Raw genomic sequence first — 21,854 nt, forward strand, 5'->3', positions numbered from 1 at the left:
TTGCTGTCACATCCCTCGATTTTCTAATGGTGTCTAGGCTAATACTTGTTTCGCTGCTGATTCTTTCTCAGGGAAGTTCTGTGGTGGCGTATTTTGTAACTTTAGGATGTGAGCTTAAACTCAGTGGTGATTTTGATGTGGGAAATCCTGTGAGGCCTCTCGGCTGTTGGCTTCTTCCAAGAGCCCAGGCTTCTCGTGAGCCTGAGACAAATTTTTATGTCATTCCTCAGCTTGGAGATTACTAAGCCATGTGAATAATATAAACTGGGATTCCAGAGTGACAAGAGGTATAGGTCACTCTTAGGCGTCCTACCTCGGTCCTTGATAAGATGGGCTGATGACCGTGTGTTGGCAGGTGATTTGTTGTGGTTGACATCTTCATTGCGAACCCCAAACAGGGTCTGATTTAATGCAGAGATGCCTTTTATTTCTGCTGTTCCTAGGTCCACGGGGACCTAGAAGTCAGTAATTTTTATAAAATTCAGAGTCATGTTAACTCAATTCAAAATGGAACAGTCCTCATGTAATAGCAACTCAGTGCCAGGAGGTATACATTTATTTATGTATCAATGGGTTATTTCAATTTTTCGTTCTAAGAATTGATGATGGTTTATCCTAGTGGTTGATACAAACATCTTACAGATGAATGTTTTTATAGTGCATGTAAACATTTCATTATAGGTAGGATTTTATAATGGTATTCTCAGGAAAAACATAACATGATGTATGCTATGATGATCAGAAGCTTGAAGTCTATGGATTGGGAGTGATCTTAGTGTTTTCATTCCCAACATGCATTCTCTTCTCTTTAGATAATTAAAGCTCAGTTTTTCCTTTGAGGAGAGAGTCCCCCCTCATTCTCTGTTCATGTGGTATAAGATGGGCTTCTCTCTCTTTTGCTCCATGTTCTGGATGTTGGCACATAAATCAGCCATGGGATGACCGCATGCCACCCTTGGCTATGACATAAATGTGGACAGAGTGTTGCTGCTGTTGATGGCAGTGGTATTAGTGTGGTTTGCTTGTGTATGCATGGGCGTTGTATGTGCATATATGCATATGTGTGTTTTCCATGGAGATTTAGACTGGGAAGTTTTCCCTGGAACTATGTGAAAAGAGATGCTCTTTTTGTTTCATGATTGACAAGGTAAGGGTGTAAATCTGCAAATTGCAGACATTAGTTTGACAACTATTTGAAAAACCCTATGTGAAAATAAAGTCTAGAAATAAGAATGTGGCTAGAGATGATTCTACAGAACACCGTGTGATAGGATCCAGCATTGTCTAATAGCAGCAAAATTATAGCCTTATCATTTCCTCATTTCCAACCTGCTTTTTTTTGGGGATTTTATTTATTTATTTGACAGCATACGAGGGGGGAAGAAGGACAAAGGGAGAAACAGACTCCCCGCCAAGCAGGGAGCCCGATGTGGGGCTCGATCCTAGGACCCTGGGATCATGACCTGAGCCACCCAGGTGCTCCTCTAACATGCTTCTGTGCACAGAGACCTTCAGTCTCTTGCAACTGGGCCAGTTTGGGTTGAATTTCTGTCGCTTGAAACTAAAAAGTTCCCAGGAAATAAATGCATGAATATTAATTTCCCCAAGATGGATCAATCCTCTGTCTCATCCAAAGCAGGTATTATACAATCACATTATTCAGTGGGTACAAGTCAATACCGTTTTCTTTGAACTCTTAAAATGCACCAGGTCCTAACTTTTTCCTGAGAGCTTCAGAAGTTGTTGGATTAGGAGTTGGCAAAGAATAGGATGTAATCATAGACTCACCACTATTTAGAGGCCAGTGATTGTTTTTCTAGGGTCCGTTTCTCCCAGGCAGAACCTTGCCTCATTTATACCCATGCAGGAAAAGCATGCCCTTCATAAAACTAGGTGCTTAGGTCATTCCTAGGAACACCCAATTAGAAAGACCCCTTGTCAGCAGGTCTCTTGCCCTCTAGCAGCCAAAGCCAAGAATGACCTAAAACCTTCTCTTGAACCTTCATTACTACCAAGAACTCCAAATACAAACACCTGCAGGACCAGAGCAAAGATCTGAGTCAGCATTCCTACAGAGCAGCTTGGAGTCTACAGTGGAATTATTTTAAGGCATCTTGATATTGCATATTGTGCTTGCTTGTGCTTCTGAAGTTTTGGGAGCAGAGCATGGAAGGTAGGCTGTTTGGCTTTGCAGGGACCCTGACACATCAGTGCAGACCGCACAGTTGCAAGCCCTCCCGGGGACTATGAGGAAACTGGGCCACAGGAGAGTAGGGTTGGGCCCAGGTGCAGTGACTTGCTCTCTCGCCCTGGGAAGTACACACAGTGGGAAGGCCCAGCAGTGTCTGTGAGGCCGAAAGAGCTGGTTGAGGGCAGCAGCTCATTTTGGGAGAGAGGAGGGAAGGATTTTGCTAGGTTAAGAGATGAGAGAAAGAAAAGGACAAAATAACTCTCTTGTAACTTTTTTTTCCCCCTCAGTGGGATAAATCTATAGTTTGGTGTAAGATCTTGGATAGAGGCCCTTTGTCTTTACTGTTGGAGGTTTTCTTCTTCTTCTTCTTTTTTTTCTTTCCCTTTCTCATTTCTGGAAAACATCCCTGGTACCTCAGTTATTACTCATATATTAGAAATATTTTCTCCTATTTATTTGTAAAGGATAGGCCACTTGCTTCTTCCATGGATCCCTGAACACTTATCCCCCTCCCCCCAACAAATCTCTGTGGATATTTGCATGTTGAGATATTTCTGCTTAATTTGTGGGAAGCAGACTCCTTAGAGACAGATGACCAAGAGGTTAAAAAAAGAAAAAAAGTTTACATTGCTTCACGAAGGTTTTATTCCTTCATAATTTCGAGTTCTCTAGGGACAGACTGTAGGGATAGTTGCAGAAGTAGTTGAGATTTTAAATGGGTGAGATTTAACATACATTACCTCAGCATAAACACCTTCAACAAGAAAAGAAAAAGCTTAGCTTTTAATGACTCAGCAGCAAAGTTTGAGTCTCGCTTGTTCTAACAGTATTACTTTTCCTTTTGAGGGATATCTCTCCCACAAAAAGCTTTTTTTTTTTTTTAAATTATTTAAATTCAATTAACATAGGGTGTATCATTAGTTTCAGAGATAGAGTTCAGTAATTCATCAGTTGCATCTAACACCCAGTGCTCATTCCATCAAGTGCCCTCCGTAATGCCCAACCCCCAGTTGCCCCATCCCCCCACCTCCCGCCCCTCCAACAACCCTCAGTTGGTTCCCTAGAGTTAATCATCTCTTAGGGTTTTAGTTTATATCATTAATCTGTTCATCAAAAATACTTCTTTGAGATAACATAAAGGGGAATTTCAGCCTCCTCTCTGAGAATGGATGGTCAGTTCCATTAGTTGAGCTGGAATGTGTGAGTTTTTATGATGGTAGAGTCGGTTTTTTTATTCTTTTCCCCTAACCTTTTCAATCTCTGGTCTTTTTGTTACAATTATTTCTGAACCCTCTGTGTTCTTGGTTACTTGCCTCTTTCTTGGTTCTATGTATCTCTCTTCACTCTTTGTGCTAGACCTCGGAAATGTCATCTACAGGGAATCCTACCAGCTCAAAAGCAGGGAAGAATTTCTTCTTCTATTACTCATCCAATTATCTGGATCATTATTGTTACTCACAGTGTGATGGCTCAGGCCATAAATTGTAACCTACACAATTTTAACCTACACAATTTCTGTTACTGTTACATTTGGCTTATTTTTGTTTCCTACATACTAGTACCTGGATTTTGCTCTTGGTGCTTTTCTGGTAGTATTTCTAGTGTCTGTATCACATCTCATCTCGCACCTTCCCTCTCTGCCTCTCTGGAGAAGGAGAAGTAAGAATGCCAGAGAGAAGGCATCTCAGAGTAGAGTCAGAAATCTTGACAAGGGCTCCCTTCAAACTCCTCAGTTGGCTATGGTCCGAGAAAGGGGATTACATTCATCTGACAAGGGGGAGCCTAGCTAAACAGAATCCTACCTGCATTTTCCTGCCAAACTGTCATTCGACAAAGCTTTTTATCACATAACCTGTTGGTTCAAAACCCTAGCCCGACTCCATTCTGTGTCACTGTGAGATTTGCTTCTGACTCTGGGGACTTTCCTAGCCCAGCGGTGCCCTCCTGGCACTCAGGACCCAGACCTCGCCAGCTCTGGACTCTGCTCTTTTCCTTCCCTCTCTTGCCTTTGTTCAAACTTGTCCCTCACGTGGCTGGGGATGCTTTGTCTTCTCTCTCTGACCCGACCCTGGATTTTATTCACAATCCTATTTAAAATTATTTTACTTTGAAATACTTGGAGACTTGAGACAAGTTGCATAAATAGTACACGGAGTTCCTGAATGCCCCTCCTCCAGCTTCCCCGAATGATAACATTGTAGGTGACCATCCTACCACGATCCAAACCGGGAAATAAATTAATCTAAAGACATTATTCAAATGTTGCCAGTTGTCCCTCTTAATTGTTCTGTCTCTCTCTTCTTTTTTTTTTTTCCTTCCTGATTTATAATACAGGATCCCACTTTTCATTTTGTTATCTCTTCTTAGTTTCCTCCAGTCTTGGAGCAGTTTCTCATCTCTCATTTTTTGTCTTTGACATCCTTGACTCTGTTAAAGGGTACTGGCCATTTACATCATAGAATGTTCCTCAGTTTGAATTTTTCTAATTTCTTATTAGATGGCTGTTACTTGGTTTTGTCAAGAAAGCTGCAAATGTGAAATTGTGCCCTTCTCATGGCATCCTATCGGGAAGATGTTGATAAGTCTTTGCACTATTGATACGCTCTTCAGTCACTTCCTAAAAGTGGGGTCTTCTGTGTTTGCTACTGTGAAGTTACTGCATTAGTTTGCTAGGGCTGCATGACAAAGTACCACAGGCTGAGTGGCTTAAAACGATAGATACTTACTCCCTCACAGTTCTGGAGGATAGAAATCTGAGGGCCATGCTCCCACCAGAGCCTCTAGGAGAGAATCGTTCCTTGCCTCTTCCAGATTCTGGTGGTGTACTTCCAACTTCTGTCTCCATGGAGACATGGCATTCTCCTTGTTTCTGTCTCTTTGTCTTTTTCTTCTTATAAGGAAGCTGGTTAAACTAGATTAAGGGCCCAGGAAGAACATGAATGTGAGTTTTGGGGCAGACTGTCCAATTCAGTAGCTTTAATATTTCTCTTTCCATACCTGAGTACTTTGTGGGGAGTTAATTTGAGATGATGCAAATTTCCAGTTTCTCCTTATGCTTTTGCCGACCAATTTTAGAATTCCAAAATGATTCATGCCTGTAACATTGACTACTGTGGTGTTTGCAAAACGATGAATTTCATTTTCTACCATTTTTTTTTACTTTTATCAGTTAGAATTCTACCATAAATAAAATTGTCTCTTTTCTCCTATGCATGCATTAAAAAAATATTTTATTTATTTGAGGGAGAGGGTAAGAAAGAGAGAAAGAGAGAGAAAGTGCACCTCCAAGTAGGAGGAGAGGCAGAGAATCTCAGGCAGACTCTGCACTGAAGGCAGAGCCCGATGCAGGGCTTGATCTCATGGCCCTGAGATCACGACCTGTGTGGAAACCAAGAATTGGACGCATAACCGACTGAGCCACCCAGGCACCCCTCCCAACATGCGTTTGTAAAATTACTTATTTGGATTAGTGTGGTTTGACTAATTCCTATTAGGTTCATGGATTTTAATCCATATATGTATATTATGTGTATATTTATGTATATATATATGAAATAGTTGCAGCTTTGGTCATTGGGATCTCTAAGTTGGCTCCCATTCTTGAAGTCTGGCCATGTGTTGATGAGTGAAGCTTTTCTTGATGACTCAGCTTTTAAATTTGCTGTCCCTTTCTGAATTTTTACCCTACTTTGAAGTTAGTACCACATGCTAGCACTTAGGTTTGTGTACTTTTACTTTCACTTAACTATTTTTTTATCCTCCTGTCTCATCTCCCAGACCAGAACTGGTTCCTTTTATCTTTGGAATTCTCTCTTCACTTTCAGGATTAAGAACAGAATCTCAGGATTAAGCGCATAGTAGGTATTCAAATTACTCCAGCTTGGTTGATGAGTTCTCTTGATTTGGGAAATCATAGTTCTATTTACTCGAAACCTAAGATGTGTTAGTTCTTCATGGATCATTGAAGAGACTGGGTGTATGATGTTCCTTTCTGAATATAACAACACTCTCTTTTCTTCTGGCATCAGTTTCTAAGCACCTGGGTTTCTTTGTGTTAAATACTAAATGCTACTGACAATGCTTGCTTGGTTTTAAATTTCCTACTAACTTTAATTAAATACACCAAGCAGCTTTTTACCCACATCCCCAAAGCCTTAATTATAAGAGCATATCAGTACACAGAAACAATTACTAGTTCCTTCCTGTGACAGGGTGAGGAAAGTGCATCTGGATAAATGTTTGCTGAAGGATTAAACCAGAGAGCCAATTCTCATCTAAGTTTTGTGAGTAAATGCGTTTGTGAACAGCTTTTGCCAACTTCATTTTAGATTCAATTCGTGAATACCTGCATACCCACAATCACTTAAGGACTGGGGATTGTTTGCAAGCCTGTTGCGTCCCTTCCATGAAGCTGCTTAAGAAATGAATAGAATCATTCAATAGCGCAAACGCTATGAAAAGTCACGTTAAACCCTGGGCATCCTTTTTATTGCGTTTTGGGAAGACGGAATGCACCTCAATTGAAGACAATATATGTGCCATGTAAAAATGTAGAGCATTTTGCCTAAGTCTTGGCCCTTTGCAAAGAAGTAATAGCACATGGCGTCAATAGAATTAAAGAGGGATTACTTTTCACACATGACCACCCACTTATCCACATGGATGTATATTTTCATAAACACTGGAATATGGAGCCAACGTACTGCGACCTACTGGACGGGACGTGTTTGTGAGCAGGAGGCTTGATTTATTCAACATTCTCCATCTAACCTTATCTTTTTCTGTGCAGCTACCATAGAGTAAGTCTTTAATAGGTGACAGACATATTCAAAATTAACTGAAAATTCCGCTGACAATGGTAATGGTTTTCTGAGGAAGAAGACCGTTGTTGAATGGAAGGGCATTTGTATGTTCTGTACCTGATGGGATAGGCTCTGCAAGCTTAGGAGTCACCTTGGGGAGAGCTAAATTGTTGGAATTTGGTGTTTGAAGGACAATGTGGGAGGCAGGACAGAGTCCTCATTTATGGGGTGTGAGATGGGAAACTGCTTGGGGAAAGGACCAATGAAGGTAAAACAGACAAATACGCTCAAACCCTTACAAATACGAATCTCAGAGAAGAGGAATGTATCATGTGGATTTTTATTTATTTATTTATTTATTTTTTTGCTTTGGGATGTGCCATGAATCCTATACTGTCCATTTCGCTCATTGGTTTCATGCCAACTATGACAACACATGTTTAGGAACAATTAAGACATTAAGGAGACCATGAAAAGCAAAGTTTTCTTCCTCACACTTCTTTGTCATCTTGGAAATAGTTGTGAACTCTAAAGGTGTGATGCTGGGCTATGTAGCTAGTCTTATCAGTTCCTGGGGAATAGGGAGAAAATGCACTAGCTGATACGTCATTTAACACAAAACAATAAGAATCAGGTACGATTGTCCCCTTTTTTACATGTAAAAGAAATGACCCTTGGAAAAATTGTATATAGAATGTAGCCAAGCCAGGATTTGAACCCAGGCTGTCAGACTCCAAAGCCACCCTGGCCTCCTAATGTCTAGGATTTATCACACAGGGAGTTTTTACTTAGTGTGAGTGGAGTTTTATAAGAAACGTGTGAACAGCTCCCCTCAAGGTCTGATTTTCTGTCTTTGCAGTAGAATTCTTCTAAATTGGGGAAGTGAGGGAAAAAAAAAACAAACACAGAGTGCCCCACCCTAGTTACGGAGGTGGATACAGCCCAGCTGTGAGGGAGTGAACCTCTTTTCATGCGGATACCAACCCTCCCATGGATGAGTATTCCAACTGGTGTCTTCTCTATCCTCAGCCTCATTTCCTTATGAGAGCATCAGCCAACACAAAGATTCTCTTTCGAATGAGTTGGCAGGGCTGTGAGTTCACTGCTGGCTCCTCTCAATGACAACTTTCACAGTCGGGATTTTGGCGAGGAGATCGACGGCTCCTCCTTCAATCCAGCCTAGCAGATGGTGTGAGGACTTGTTCATGGAGAATAATAGACGGTCGCCTCTCTAGAAAAGGACGGGCGGCTTGTAAGGAGTTAACACCAAATGATATTGCTTAAAACAATGGTAGGAAGGGTGTTGGTAATGGCGAGAACATACCCTGCTGATTCTTGCTCTGTCTTATTTTATTAGGCTGCTGTCATAAGCAATAAAAATTCTCTTTTGTGTGAGGGCTTGGCATTGTCAGAGCTGGAAGCTCAGAAGTTGTGTCCTCTTCCTGGCTCGGCCCTGATTGATCACATGAGCAAAACCCTTGACCACAGTGTGCCTCTTAGCCTTTCCTTCTGTAAGAGAGCAAAAATGCTGTCCGTACTCGGGCACCCCTGCCAAATGTTTTCTATTCTGACTGAACTGCCTTGCACACACAGGGCTCCGAATTGTGACAGGGAACTGGAGACTACTAAGAGGCTGGCACTGAGGAGAGATGTCACTAAATAACTGAGTGAATTTAGTGTCTGTGTGGGGCTGTTAGGGTTGGACTTGGCCACTTCCAACAGACAGAAGCTGGGGTCCTTTGAGAATAGGGAGAGCTCTGAAATCAGGTCCTCCATTCTCTGCACAAATGGTATTAGCCCACCATGGAGTGGGCCATCTGGTCAACAAGGAGGCCCAAGCAACTCTGTCTTTTTCTTTTTAAGATTTTATTTATTTATTTGAGAGACAGCATAAGCTGGGAGGAGAGGGAGAAGCAGGCTCCCTGCAGAGCAGGGAGCTGACACGGACTCCATCCCAGGACCCCCGGGATCATGACCTGAGCCAGAGGCAGATGCTTAACTGACTGAGCCCCAAGACCCACCCCCCCTGCCAAGCAACTCTTTCTCTTCAGGGAGAAAGAGAAATAGTAAAAGAACAAGCAGTTTGGAATAGATCACTCATTCATATAACTTATAAATACATATGGGAAACTGCCTACACAGATTCTGGTCGGATTAGAAAGTGTGCACTGTGGAGTGCTGTCACTTGAGAAATGTTGCTACATCTGCTCCTTCCCATTTTAGGATGTGGTCCCTAGAATAGTTCACCTCAACCACATTCTGTGCCATGCGGGAATAATTCTGAGTGTTGTTTGGCAGGGAGGCAGGAGCCTGGTACACGAAGAGATGGTACGAAGGACCCCCAGACTGAATCCTCCCTTTACCTTCCCATCTTGTCTGCAAGTGGTCAACACAATAGGGCACTCCCTGCGGTGGCAAATGTCAGGAAGTGGTGGCACCTCAGTCTACAGCAGGCTTGTCCCAGAAGAACCTCTGCTCCTTTCCTAGAAGGGCTATGGGACTCTCACTACGAACGATCCTGCAGATGGAGATGTTGATATGGCTACTGATGATGATGAGGTAGTAAAACATAAGAGAGAATTAAGAGTTTATATAAACAGCTGCCTCTTGAACAATGCAGGGGTTGGGGCCCCAACCCCCTGCATGATTGAAAATGGGCGTGGAAATTTTGACTCCTGTGAAACTTACTAGCAGCCTACTGTTGACCAGAAGCCCTACTGATAATATAGCTAATGAGCACACATTTTGTAAGTTATATGTATTATACTCTGTATTCTTAAAATAAGGTAAGCTGGAGGAAAGAAAACGTTGCTAAGAAAATCAAAAGGAAGAGAAAAAAAATTTGCAGTACTTTACTGTATTTATCAGAAAAAATCCCCATATAAGTGGATCTTGTCCAATTCAAATCCGTGCTGTTCAAGGGTCAACTATATCTGTGTGTGTGTATGTGTGTGTATGTGTAAATATATATGTATATATACATATGCACACTTAGCTATAATGAAACACATACCTGTGAATCTGAATCTTTAATATATATTATAGAGTATACTGAATTCTTTTGTCACTGATCTCTGTCATAGTGGGGTTTCCTCATTACCTACAAATAACACATTAGAAAGTAAAAGCCAGCTTTAAAAATGGACATGGTCTTCAAAACCACTAAAGATGTTTTAAGACCAATAAGGCTGACAGCATTAACATGCTTGCCCTGTGTTTTTCTGAAGTTTTTATAGTCTAAAGACTTTACAGAAAGCATTTCGAGCCTTAGCATTCCTTCATTAGGAAAGCAGTGTTCCTTCAAAATAGCGTTTTTTAGAGAAACAAAGCTTCCGCCCACCCTTAGATGATCCGTGAGCTCTCTGCATGGGGTCTAGTTAAGGAAATGTGTCTAGATATGTACTAGGATCATAGCCCGGCCATCGGCAGGAATCGGGAAAACTTGTTTAGTAGCTGATCTGAAGGATTGCTGGCAGAACATGTATAAATCTGTGAACCTTGCCATCAGCTTTAGTCTGCTTCTGTTTTACTTCGTCTTGTTTTCATATTCTATGAACGGAACAGATAATCAGATAATCTTTTTTTCCTCTCGTATTTTGTTCATTCCAGTGCACTTAGGTGACTTTCTGGAATCTTGAATTGATTTGTTATTCTTCTGACCTTTCTAGAAGCTCAAGGATTCAAACCCAACCTTTTTTATTTTTTTTTCTTTTACCCACTGAGATCTATAAGTATTACCAGTGCAATGGGGTGTACGATTGCTACGCTACCTATTTAAACTCCCATTAGTTACAATCTTAGTTGTTAAGCATCATTAAATAGGCATTTTCTGGCCTGAGCATCTAACACCTCAAAGTCACACAAATGCTGGTTCATGAATTCTGATGAATATCTGTGAACAGTTTTGGGCATAGGCCACCATGTTTTTCAATCAGTGTGAGAATGTTCAAGGATAGCTGATTGAAATCAGGCATAAACATTTAAAACAACACTCCCCCCCCCCCCCAGTGATGACTGGAAAAAGGAAAATGTACAAAATGCAGCTATCTTCAAACCCTGTTTTCAGTAGTAGGCAGAGCACGTCTAGCTGATGGTCAGCACGTAGAGTGCTTAGTCACCCTTTGGCTCTGTCGTTCAAAGATACTATACTTGCTGGTAAATAATAGGTGAAGGTCTGTATGTACTGAGCTAGGTAATCAATATAGAGGAGACCAAGAAGTTCAAGACAGAGCTCTTGTCTGTGAGGAATGAATAATATTTTTCTTTTTTTATGATTTTATTTATTTATTTGAGAGAGAGAGTATGAGCGGGGGTAGGGTGTGTCGTGAGGCAGAGGGAGAAGCAGGCTCCCCACTGACCAGGGAGCCTGATGTGGGACTCGATCCCATAACCCTGGGATTATGACCTGAGCCAAAGGCAGACATTTAACCGACCAAGCCACCCAGGTGCCCCAGAAATGAATAATCCTTATAATCCAAGGTACTGTAACAATTTTTGAAGCAGGAGACCAGCAGGATTGAAGAATTAGGTATAGAGAATCAAGGAACCAGCTTAAAGAAGACCATGATTGCTTCCAGCCCAGGCAAAGGACTTTGAAGTCTTCCTATCCATTTGCCTCTGAACCATCAAGCTCATAAATCTACCAATTATGACAGTTCCTATTTCATTCATAGTAAGGATGGGAAGATTATCTTCCTTGTTTCTTTACTAGTTAGTCCCTTAGCAACCAGCTTACTGAACTAAATTTTTCTTCAGCTAATAATGTTATTTCTAATTTTGCAACAGCTTATCCTAAAACGCCCATTTTTATGTTTCTATTTAGACAACCAGGGGTTACTATGTTTCCCTTTTCAAAAACACGCTCTGTGTCTGTTTTCAAAACCTGTCATGAAGGTGTGGAGCTGGAAGACAATTTAGAGATTGATTGTAAATGACAAACTGTGAGTAATTAATTTGTATAATGTAAGATAAAAACATCACATCTTACCATTAATCTGAATATTTAGGTAAAAGTGACATTTTTGGCTTTTATTATGCAAATCAATTTGCCTCAGTCCTTTATTGCAACTTGGAATGCAAAACCAGTAGCTTACTTACTATGTAGTCAGGTGGTAGAAATTTAATTATTTTCATCTGATCTCTTAAATCAATTAATTTCTGCCTTTAAATAATTTCCTTTCTGCCTTTTGCCTTTTTTGTTCCTTTTCCTGCAGTGGTATATTTGAGGATTGGGACAAGTTTTTGAAAGTTGTTCTACTGAAAGCGTGAAAGAAAAAAAAATGAGTGAATAGATAGCAAACATCAGTCTATGTAAGACAATTATCAGGAAAATAAATATAGCCAAATGTGCAGCTCTCCTAGAAAGCTCTTCATAAACCACAGTATTGTCTCACATAAATTTAATAGAAACCAATCAATTTACTCTCATTATTTTTTAATGTCTGTGCAGTGCAAAAGTGTACACATGACTCTAAACTAAATGTAATTGTGTCTAGAAACCAATAAAATAGGGCTCATTTAGCATCTAATTCCAGAGAGGATTGTTACCCATGAATGTAGCATGAGTACAAGGACCGTTTCCTGATCTATAAATGAGATTATCTCAGATAAGTGTATGTAGTTGATATGCGGAATTATAATTTAATAGATGTTTGCCATCTCGTGTAATTTGTGGTCAAGATTTTTATTGGAACCACACAGTTTAACTTAAAAAATTCCATCACTGGGCAAGTTTCGAATGGAGTTTATCTGATAAGAAATGGCAGCGATTCAGTTTTTCAGAATGCGTACCCTCCTCCCCCCACATGACAAACAAAAGAAAGGCATTTGGATTAAATGTGACTTGCAGAAAACACCTGCTTAACTCCTCAAGCTTCTTCTCAAAAGTGGTTCTGTAGAATTTTGATTTTAAAAATAGTGGCGAAAATGGAAGAGGGAGGAAATTGACACAGCAAAAAGCCATCGTAGTGTCCCTTTTTTTGAAATTTAGGGAGTTAGTAACAAGGCTGTGCCTAAAAACCTAGTGGATTCACCAGCTAAAAGTTGCAGCCATGATGCTTCCTGGGAAATTATTTTCAAGATGTTGAGAATAACACATTCTTCAACTTGAGTGACTACTTACTTACCTTTAGAAAAATCAAAAGGTCTCGAGAGCTCATTTTTCCCTCTAACTCTTTCTCATCAGGGAAGACTCAAGTTAAACCAGGAAGAGAATCTCTCCTTTCAAATTAAAACTGCCAAGATGTCACAGGTCCCCTTCAGAACCAACTGGAGTATCTCACACCTTGTCTTATTGAAGATCTAAAACTCTCTTTTGCTTATTCTGGTTGTGGGAGGAGAGAGGTTTTGAAAGAGGCCTCTCAAATTAGACTTGGTAGAAATTCAACAGTGTCAAGCTAACCAGCTAGCTGGAGAAAAATAAAAAAAATCGGCAACGATAATGAATAAAATGAAATGTACAGCCAGTGAAGGTTTTTCTTTTAAAATCCAGGTTCAAAAATTTTGAAACAGAACAATGTTTGCTTCCTTTTTTTTTTTTTTTCCCCTATCAGATCATTTTTCTGTAAAGCTCTTTCTATGTAGCTTGGCTCAAATGACCCAGTTGCCTCATTTCTGGGAAAGGAATAATAATAATAGGAATGAAATAATTTGATTATTGTGATGAATAAATGAGGATCATTACTTTATACCTGCAAAATGTTGATCACAGTGCCTCGAACGTAGTAGGTACCTAGTATTTACTACTAGACCGCTTTATCTCACTGCTGGGTCATATGCTCTAATTTTAGCTTGCTTGTGCATTTCTACTGTGTTTGTACCATTTTACCTTGGCATTTCATGTCTGTGCTTAAGCTCCTGGGAGCAGCACCAAAGATGGTGAAATAAAGATGTGTAGCTTGGATTCATTTGAAGGTACACAGCAACAGCTGCAAACTAAATCTGAAAAGGTTAATCCAATAGATGCATCCACCTGAGCACACGAGTCCTTCCCTTGCTGCAGTTTTAGAAAGTCTGTAGTGGCCTTCCTCCTCTGTAAGGCAAAACTCTTGTACATTTGCTCTTGAATTGATGGCCTCCCTTCCCCCACTGCTGAGGGATCCTTGATCCCCTGTATCATCAAGGCTCTCACCTTGCGAATATACTCCATTTCTCCCGTACAGGTAAAAAATGAAAAAAAGTGTGTGCCACTTCATGGGGAAGGTAGGGGTGGAAGTGGAATTCTTGGATCATGTATTCTGACTGGAGAATATCCATTTTATATGATCATATATACATTTAGAATGAGTCCCTAAGATTTGTTTTTCTCTACTTCTGTTGATCCATTTCACTGCACTGATACGCCCCACCCCCACTTCACCCCGAGTGCCCCAGTGATCTCGAAATCAGTAAATAAAATGGCTCGTTTTTACTTGACAGGAGACAGCCACTCCTGGAACCATTTTGCCCACTCTGTCCTTGAAACTCCCACTTGCCTTTGGCTTCTACAGCTCTGTCCCTCCTGGTGTGACAGTCTTCCTTAGTGTCCCTTCCTTGGTGACCTGGCTGGTGTCAACGTCTCTTATCTGTGGCTCTTTCTGGTTTCAGTTCTACTCAACACCCCGTCTTTGATTTTAGTCATGCTTGTCTTTTAGCCACTTTACCTAATCGACTCCTGGTCTAGACTTGCTTTCATTCCTTAAGATCTTTACCAGGAAGTCCAACTTCCTCCTGGGTATCTCTTGTCTAAAGGTAGAGTGATCTTCAAGCCTGCATCTTCCTTTTGTTTTTAATTTTTGTATTCTCCTTAGTTGATGGGACTGCCATGCCTCTGGTCACACACAGAAAAAACCTGCTTCTCTTTGCTGTAGAATCAGTCAGTACAATTATGTTGATCTTTTTTTCTTTGTCTTAAAGTTTGCATTGACTCAGTCTTCTCTGTCTTCACCCCTACTACCTCTTCCTTATATAAATCCCCATCATCATCCCCATCATCTTTCACCCATTACTTACAATATCATCTGCACTAGCACTTGAAGGGTGTCACAGAATATGGTACTCCAAAATATGCCCCTTTTGCATAGGGGTTATTTTGAGCTGAAGGTAATTGAGATGAAGCAGATATAAGAAAAGCTCTCTGTCCTTCCCCCTATTTGCCTAAAGGCAGGGCATAGGTTTGTAAAGGTGTCTCTTCTCCCCTCTCTACCAGGAAGGACAGAACTGAATCGCAAGAGACAACCCAAGACCTTTTTCAACCAAGACATAGCACCTAGAAGGAGCTAACTAGCTCTTACCTACCATTATTTCCCCATATATTTGCCTTTCTGTAGTTTATACTCCTTAAAAGCTCAAAGTCCTTCCATTTGGCTTTGTCAATTCTCTGTAAAATTTTTGCTCTTAGCTAAGATGTTATATACATTCAAACCACCCCTTTGAGTTACTCATCACTGAGTACTTCTGTGTGCATGAGCAATATACATGTGAGTAAACTTGTTTGTTATTCTTTGGTTCATCTGTCTTTTGTCTAATTTGCAAGGACCCAGCCAATAAATCTAAGATGGGTAGAGGAAAAAGATTTTTTTCTCCCTTACATATCTTTGCCTTCAGTCTTGCTCCCCTAAACTTTGCCTTTGTCCCTGATGTGATTTATCCAAAATGCATATCTATTTATCCTATGATTTCTTGAAATCTGCAGATGAAGATTCTGATTCCTTACCATGATGTCCTTTGCCCTTCACCACCAGGCCTTGCTCATGTCCCAAGTTCTATTACTTGCCTGAAATTTATTCTCTGTAACTCCAAATTCCAGAAATGCTGACCACTTATTGTTGACTGTAGACATTATGCTGGTTCAAAACCCGGTGTTTTGTGTGAGCTATTTTTTTTCTGGAATAGTCTTTCCACATTTTATTTACCTTGATAAGAATCTGTTCATTCTTTAGGACTCAGCTCATGAGTTATTTCGGGCAATAGTTTCTTGACCTGCCCTCCTGCCCCACATATCCCAAAGTGGATTCAGTCCTCCCCCCACCCCGCACCACCTTCCCTAGCACTCTGTAGAAACAGTGGTTAGAATTATCTGTTGTCTGTGGATTGCTCATGAGGATATTGAGAAAGGGAACATTATCTTTTTCTATGTGTATTCCCATTGATTAGTTCCAGTATAAATAGCTGTTGAAGTTATGTGAATTCTAGCCAGATAGAACATATTTGACTTGTCTTAAAGCAATTATCCCAGAGTAAAAATTGTGCAAGTATCTTCAAGAAATATGGCATACATAAATCACTGTGGATATTTTTTCCCAAGGTTTTTTTTTTTTTTTTTTCTTTTGTTCTCGCTAATTTTTTTCCTCTGTAGCAAGAACAAAGTACTGATTGGGCAATTCTTAGATTGTTTATGGCACTTTAAGAATGTATGGAATAAATTAGCCCATTTTGAAGACCACAGATTTTTCTCCAGTAAAAAGTACTCAGTGACTGTAGAAGTTCTCATCCCCCAGCTGCACTCGTGAGGCCAGAATGAACTGTCAATGTCTGAATAAAGTGTCTGTCCAACTGGTCAGTCTGAAATGCCATAGTGGCACTTAAAAGAGGGGGTTTGTTTTATAAGACAGATTTGTATTCTATAAATGCAGTAGGGTACAGATGCAAGGGTTAAAAATAAGCTTCTAAAAGTTGATAGCTAGCAGAGATGCCCTCATAGAAAAATGCTGTGGGAAAACAACTTGAGAGCGAGGAAAAAAAAAAACAAAAAACAAGAAATCATAAGTATGTGGTGTGGAAATCATAGACATCTCCAAACAGAAATGCTTTAGGAATTCTCTGGAGCATATTAAATTTGTTTAAATATATAGTAGTGCTGTATGTGCTGTTAAAAGTTTGGTAGTTGTCTTCAGCAACAGTGTAAATGGATGCCATTAGAAGTTTGTTTCCCTCTTTGAATTGAGTCAAGGGAATTTTTTTTTTTTTAAACAAATTAAAGTAGAAAGAGACCATGATTTTTTTTTTTCTTTCAGTGTTGTTTGTTACAGTTGACTGGGAAAATGAAACTAGCACCATAAAATGCCATACTAATACCGTAGAGAAACAGAAACACCATTTAATACTGCTTTCAGTTTTTAAAATACAGCATATGTGGTAGGGACTATATAAAAAAAATTCAGCAACTTGTCTCCCAAAGCTTTTGTTAAAAAAAGGACTACAGAAGATCACTGAGGTGATATAAACAACTTGATTTGTCACTGAATGAAGTGGGCAGGGCAGTCTCCTTTCAGAGAACGGTGAAATGGGCCAGAAAGCAAGAAACTTACATAGGACAGAGAATAAAGTGCAAGGAAGAGACAAATAACAATTATCTGATTGGCTGGGGTCATGTAGTCAGTGTGTTTGGGGTGAGAAGGCCTAGAATTGGCTCCTTTTTGGAGACTGGCTGGCTAGTTACACCCAGTTTCTGGTCAAGCAGAGCTTTTATATAAGGACACGAAAGTTCTTGAACGTTCTATTTGCTGCACCCTCGGCAGGATCACCTCCGTCTCGGACTTGGAATGTTATTTCAAAACTTTGAACATCTGGAGATGAAAAGACAACTTCCTATGCATTTCTTTTTAAGATTGAAAGAAAATGAAGTTGCATATTTAAGTTCAGAATGCGGCAATTAGTTTTAAGAAATGAGTCTGAGGAAGCTGGAAAATCGCTTACAAATTCGCTTATCAAACTTTACATAGAATTGTAGAATTGGGACTCAAATCTCTGCACTCATTTCCAAATATCCTTTACCAAGGTAATAATGTTTGCAGGCTTCCTATGTTATGAATGTCAATGGCCCGACCAGGAATCCCAGGCTCTCCTCCTAAATCTCACCCTCACCTCACGGACATTTGTCAAAGTTAATTATTTTGTAATCTGACTTAAAAAAATTTTGTCTGTGTTGATTATTTCTCTTGCCTGTGTTCTTCAGAATCCGTATTCTTTGGCTCAGAAAAGAAGGTCTCAAAGCAGGTTAAGGGAAGTGTAGGGTGGGGAGAAAGCATAGATATTCAGGGAGGAGTTTGGAATGCTGCAGAGAAAGTGCCAGAATCATGAAGCCACCACTGACCCTCAAAAACAACTTGTTAGATAGCTCTAGCCTGGTTTCTGGGTACATGCCCTCTCCCTTTCCCCCATAAAGCATGAGGCTCTACTGCTTTTCACCTTATATTTAGTGTCCCCCCCTTCCTAGGGTTTCTCCTCTCTTACTACCCCCCCAAAAAAAAACAAAAGCAAAAACATTTGGCTTTCTGTTTATTCTTCTGTTCTTCTCTCAGTAATGATTAAAAAAAATAAATTGATTCAAAACTGAAGAAAGAACGGTACTCCTATTCTCTCCCTCCTTCTTTCTGCAAATCATGACTTGTAAGTTAATGAGGTAGCTTACAGGATCATTTTTTTTCTGACCTTTTAAAGACACATGCTTTATCGCATGTTTGTCTTAATTTTTACTGTCTCCATTCAAATTCAAATATTTCAAATCTGTTATCAATGCTGTATGATGAGAATTTTGTAGTGATTATTTTCTGTATGGGCATGAGGGTATGGTAACCCAGCCAAATGTCAGAGGATAATCAGGACGTTGAACAAGTTACGCTTTGATGGATGTATACCTTCTCTAAACATACTTCCTTTTCACTGGCTCCCTCTAATCCAGGCTCCTCACAAAGCTCATACAGAAGCCTAAATGCAGCTTTACTCAGACTCAATTTTCCTGGAAACTTGATTCTGCCAAGCCAATCCTTGTCTTCTATGAGCCCCCCCTCCAAACCACCCCAACAAGCTGCTCTATATGTCACTTTCATAAGATACTGAACTGATGAAGACTTTTGAGTTTGATTTTCCAGAACATGGTATTTGTCCTGTGAGAGTATGTTCTTAAAAACATACAAAGTTTGAGTCCTAAAGACTCTTAGATGATAGAATTTCATGAAGTTCCAGGGGGATGGGGGCCATGAGAGTGAGGAAGGGGTAGAAAATTTGGTGTAGTGGGGCAGTTGGTTAAGCATCTGCCTTCAGTTCAGGTCATGATTCCAGGGCCCTGGGATTGAGCCCCGTGTGTCGGGCTCCCTGCTCAGTGGGGAGCCTGCTTCTCCCTCTCCCTCTGTCTCTGCCCCCGCTTGTGTTCTCCCTTGCTCTCTCTCTTAAATAGATAAATAAAATCTTAAAATAAAAGAAAATTTGGTGTAGGGAGGGCTTTTCTGATGAATTTGCCCCATAGGCTTTGCATGTTTAGGGGACATGAGGTGTGTGAAGAGTTAAATAATCTATACACACGAGCTACATGCAGTCAGCCCCAAATCTCCACCAACCAGCCTTCCGAAACTTGTTGAATTTCAAAGTTGAGTTTGCACTGAACCTTCTCAAGTGTCTGTTGTCAGAAGTATTGATCATTACTTGGCTTATGCACTTGTCCGTTGGCCAGAACTTCTCCATTTGTCATTTTCCCTCTTCTGTACATAGCCTGGAGAATGACAAAATATTTTCATAAACTGAATAGCCACCCTTTTCTCTATGAAAGAAAATGATTTTTTTTGTGTGTGTGTGGTTGTTGTTGTCTGCCCCCCCCTCCCCCGTGAGGCAGTGAGGGTCCTAAGCTCTATCTGCAGCCTTACAGTGTGAAATTCTTTGGGGAAAGAAGTTCAATAATAGTATTATTCTGGGAAGGAATAAATATGAGAAGCCCATAAAAATGCACACATTCTTCACTTCTGCAGAGAAGCAGACTGTGGGAGAGTTGTACGCAAAGCATATGTGTCGAGATGGTTTTTGCCTTTTAGTAAAAATGGAAGATGTGTTGAGGGATTTGGTCCTATGGTGCATTCCTTTGTCATGTTTGCCTGCAGTTTTACCTGCGTTTTTCCTCTTGCGTGTTTTTCAAAGTCCTCATTCATAATTTTTTTGCCACCATATTGTCTCTCAGGTTCAAATCTCTCTCTTCCTTACTCCTCCAGATGACTGTCATTCACTACTCCCTTTCCTTTGGGTATTTCCCTTATGTTCTCTTCTATTCCTCTTTCTTGGTTGGAAGCCTCCTTTGGGCTTCAGATTCTTTGCAAATTGTAAAATAATGACAAAGATGATGTCTTTGTCCTCCAATGAAGGATGCTTCAAGTTTCCATTAAGATTGCTGTCTAGTAATTCAAAAATTTTCAGTCATTGTCTACATTAGCTTCTTAGATTACATCAGGTTGGTTAGGCAAATGTAATCCTCCCTGTCTACAAGTGGAGAAACTTGGGGTTCTAAGACCTTACCACTTGCTTAAAATCACACACTTAGAGGCACCTGGAAGGCCCAGGAGGTTAAGCATCCAACCCTTGGTTTTGGCTCAGGTCATGATCTCAGGATCGTTGGATTGAGCCCCACGTTGGGCTCTGCACTGGGTATGAAGTCTGCTTGAGAGTCTCCCTCTCCCTCTGTGCCTTCCTTTCATGTGCTCTGTTTCTCTCTCTCTCTCTCAAAAACAGAAAAAATTAAAAAAAATAAAATTACACATTTTGTCAGCATGAAGATAAGAGCTGGGCTGGGGGGGGGGGGGGGCGGCGGTTCCTGAATCTGTATTGTGCTTGACCCCTGAGCCTCGACTAGAACACAATGACCTCTACAAAAATACATTTGGATAGTGTTCATCAGTATATTCAATAAATGCACAGAGGATTTTCTCTTAGGGAAAATGAGAGAGAAACTGAGGCCGATACCCTCTGTAGTTTACAAGGGAGCAAGTGTTGATCTGCAGATCTTAAAAGCTTGCTGCAGAATATATTACTGTCCCGCTGACAGCAGATGTCATGGATTTTTCACACGCACACTAGTGAATTTGACCATATCTATATTGTAGAAATTCAGATTGGAGGATGAACTATTTTCCAGTCATGAGTATTGGAGTCATGTGAACTGATCCCCTCAGTTAAGCTTGTGATTGTCCATTCATAGTGAATTTCCTTCTATATGACAAGCCCACTCAAGCCTAAATAGCCTTGTCCTTGCTGTTACCCAACTCAAATTCTTGTACTCTAGATTTTGTGGGCTCTGTCAGTAAGTACCCAGTTCATTTGTAATGTGTCATCTTAGAGAAGGCTTTGTTGAACAGCTCTCTCATCATGATTAGTTTTTCATAGTATTTATCATCATCAGCTAAGTTACTCATTATTTGCTTACTAGTTAATTTTTTATTTTTTAATTTATTTTTAATTTTTTAATTTTTTGTTATTTTTTAGAGTGTGAGAGAGAGTATGTGCACATGAGCAGAGGAGGGGAGGGGCAGAGGGAGAGGGAGGGAGCATAGAACCTGACTCAGGGCTTGACTCCGTGGCTCTGGTCTGCACTTGGGACTTGATCCCAGGACCCTGAAATCATGACCTGAGCTGAAATCAATAGTTGGACTTAACCGACTGAGCCACCCAGGTGACCCAGCTTACTAGTTTATTTTTTCACCCCCTCTTCAGGATGGAACTTTAAGAGAAGGGTCTTGTCTCTTATTCAACACTGTGTTTTTTGGTCTTAAAATTTATTTTATAAATACGTGCCTTGTGTCTTGCCCAGCATGGCACTCTCAGCATGTCGAAGAATGCCTGGCTCATAGTAGATGCTCAATTCATCTATACTAAATAAATGAATAAACCCAGGACAGCTATTTCTTGTGCAGATTCCTGAAAATTGACAGTCTAGCCACTCTTGGAGATGGAATTCAGAAAAGCCAGGAGCATTTCTCAATCGTTTTAATTATGTTTGTTTATGTATTAATGATTAATAATTATTGATGTAGTAATAATTTGTTATTTATATACTATATCAAATTATTTATACAAATTTGTATATATTATATGAAATAATATAAAATTATATATAATTTAATTAC

The sequence above is a fragment of the Mirounga leonina genome, unplaced genomic scaffold, assembly GCF_011800145.1.
Source record: "Mirounga leonina isolate KUSES-001 unplaced genomic scaffold, KU_Mleo_1.0 Mir_168, whole genome shotgun sequence".
Taxonomy (NCBI): domain Eukaryota; kingdom Metazoa; phylum Chordata; class Mammalia; order Carnivora; family Phocidae; genus Mirounga; species Mirounga leonina.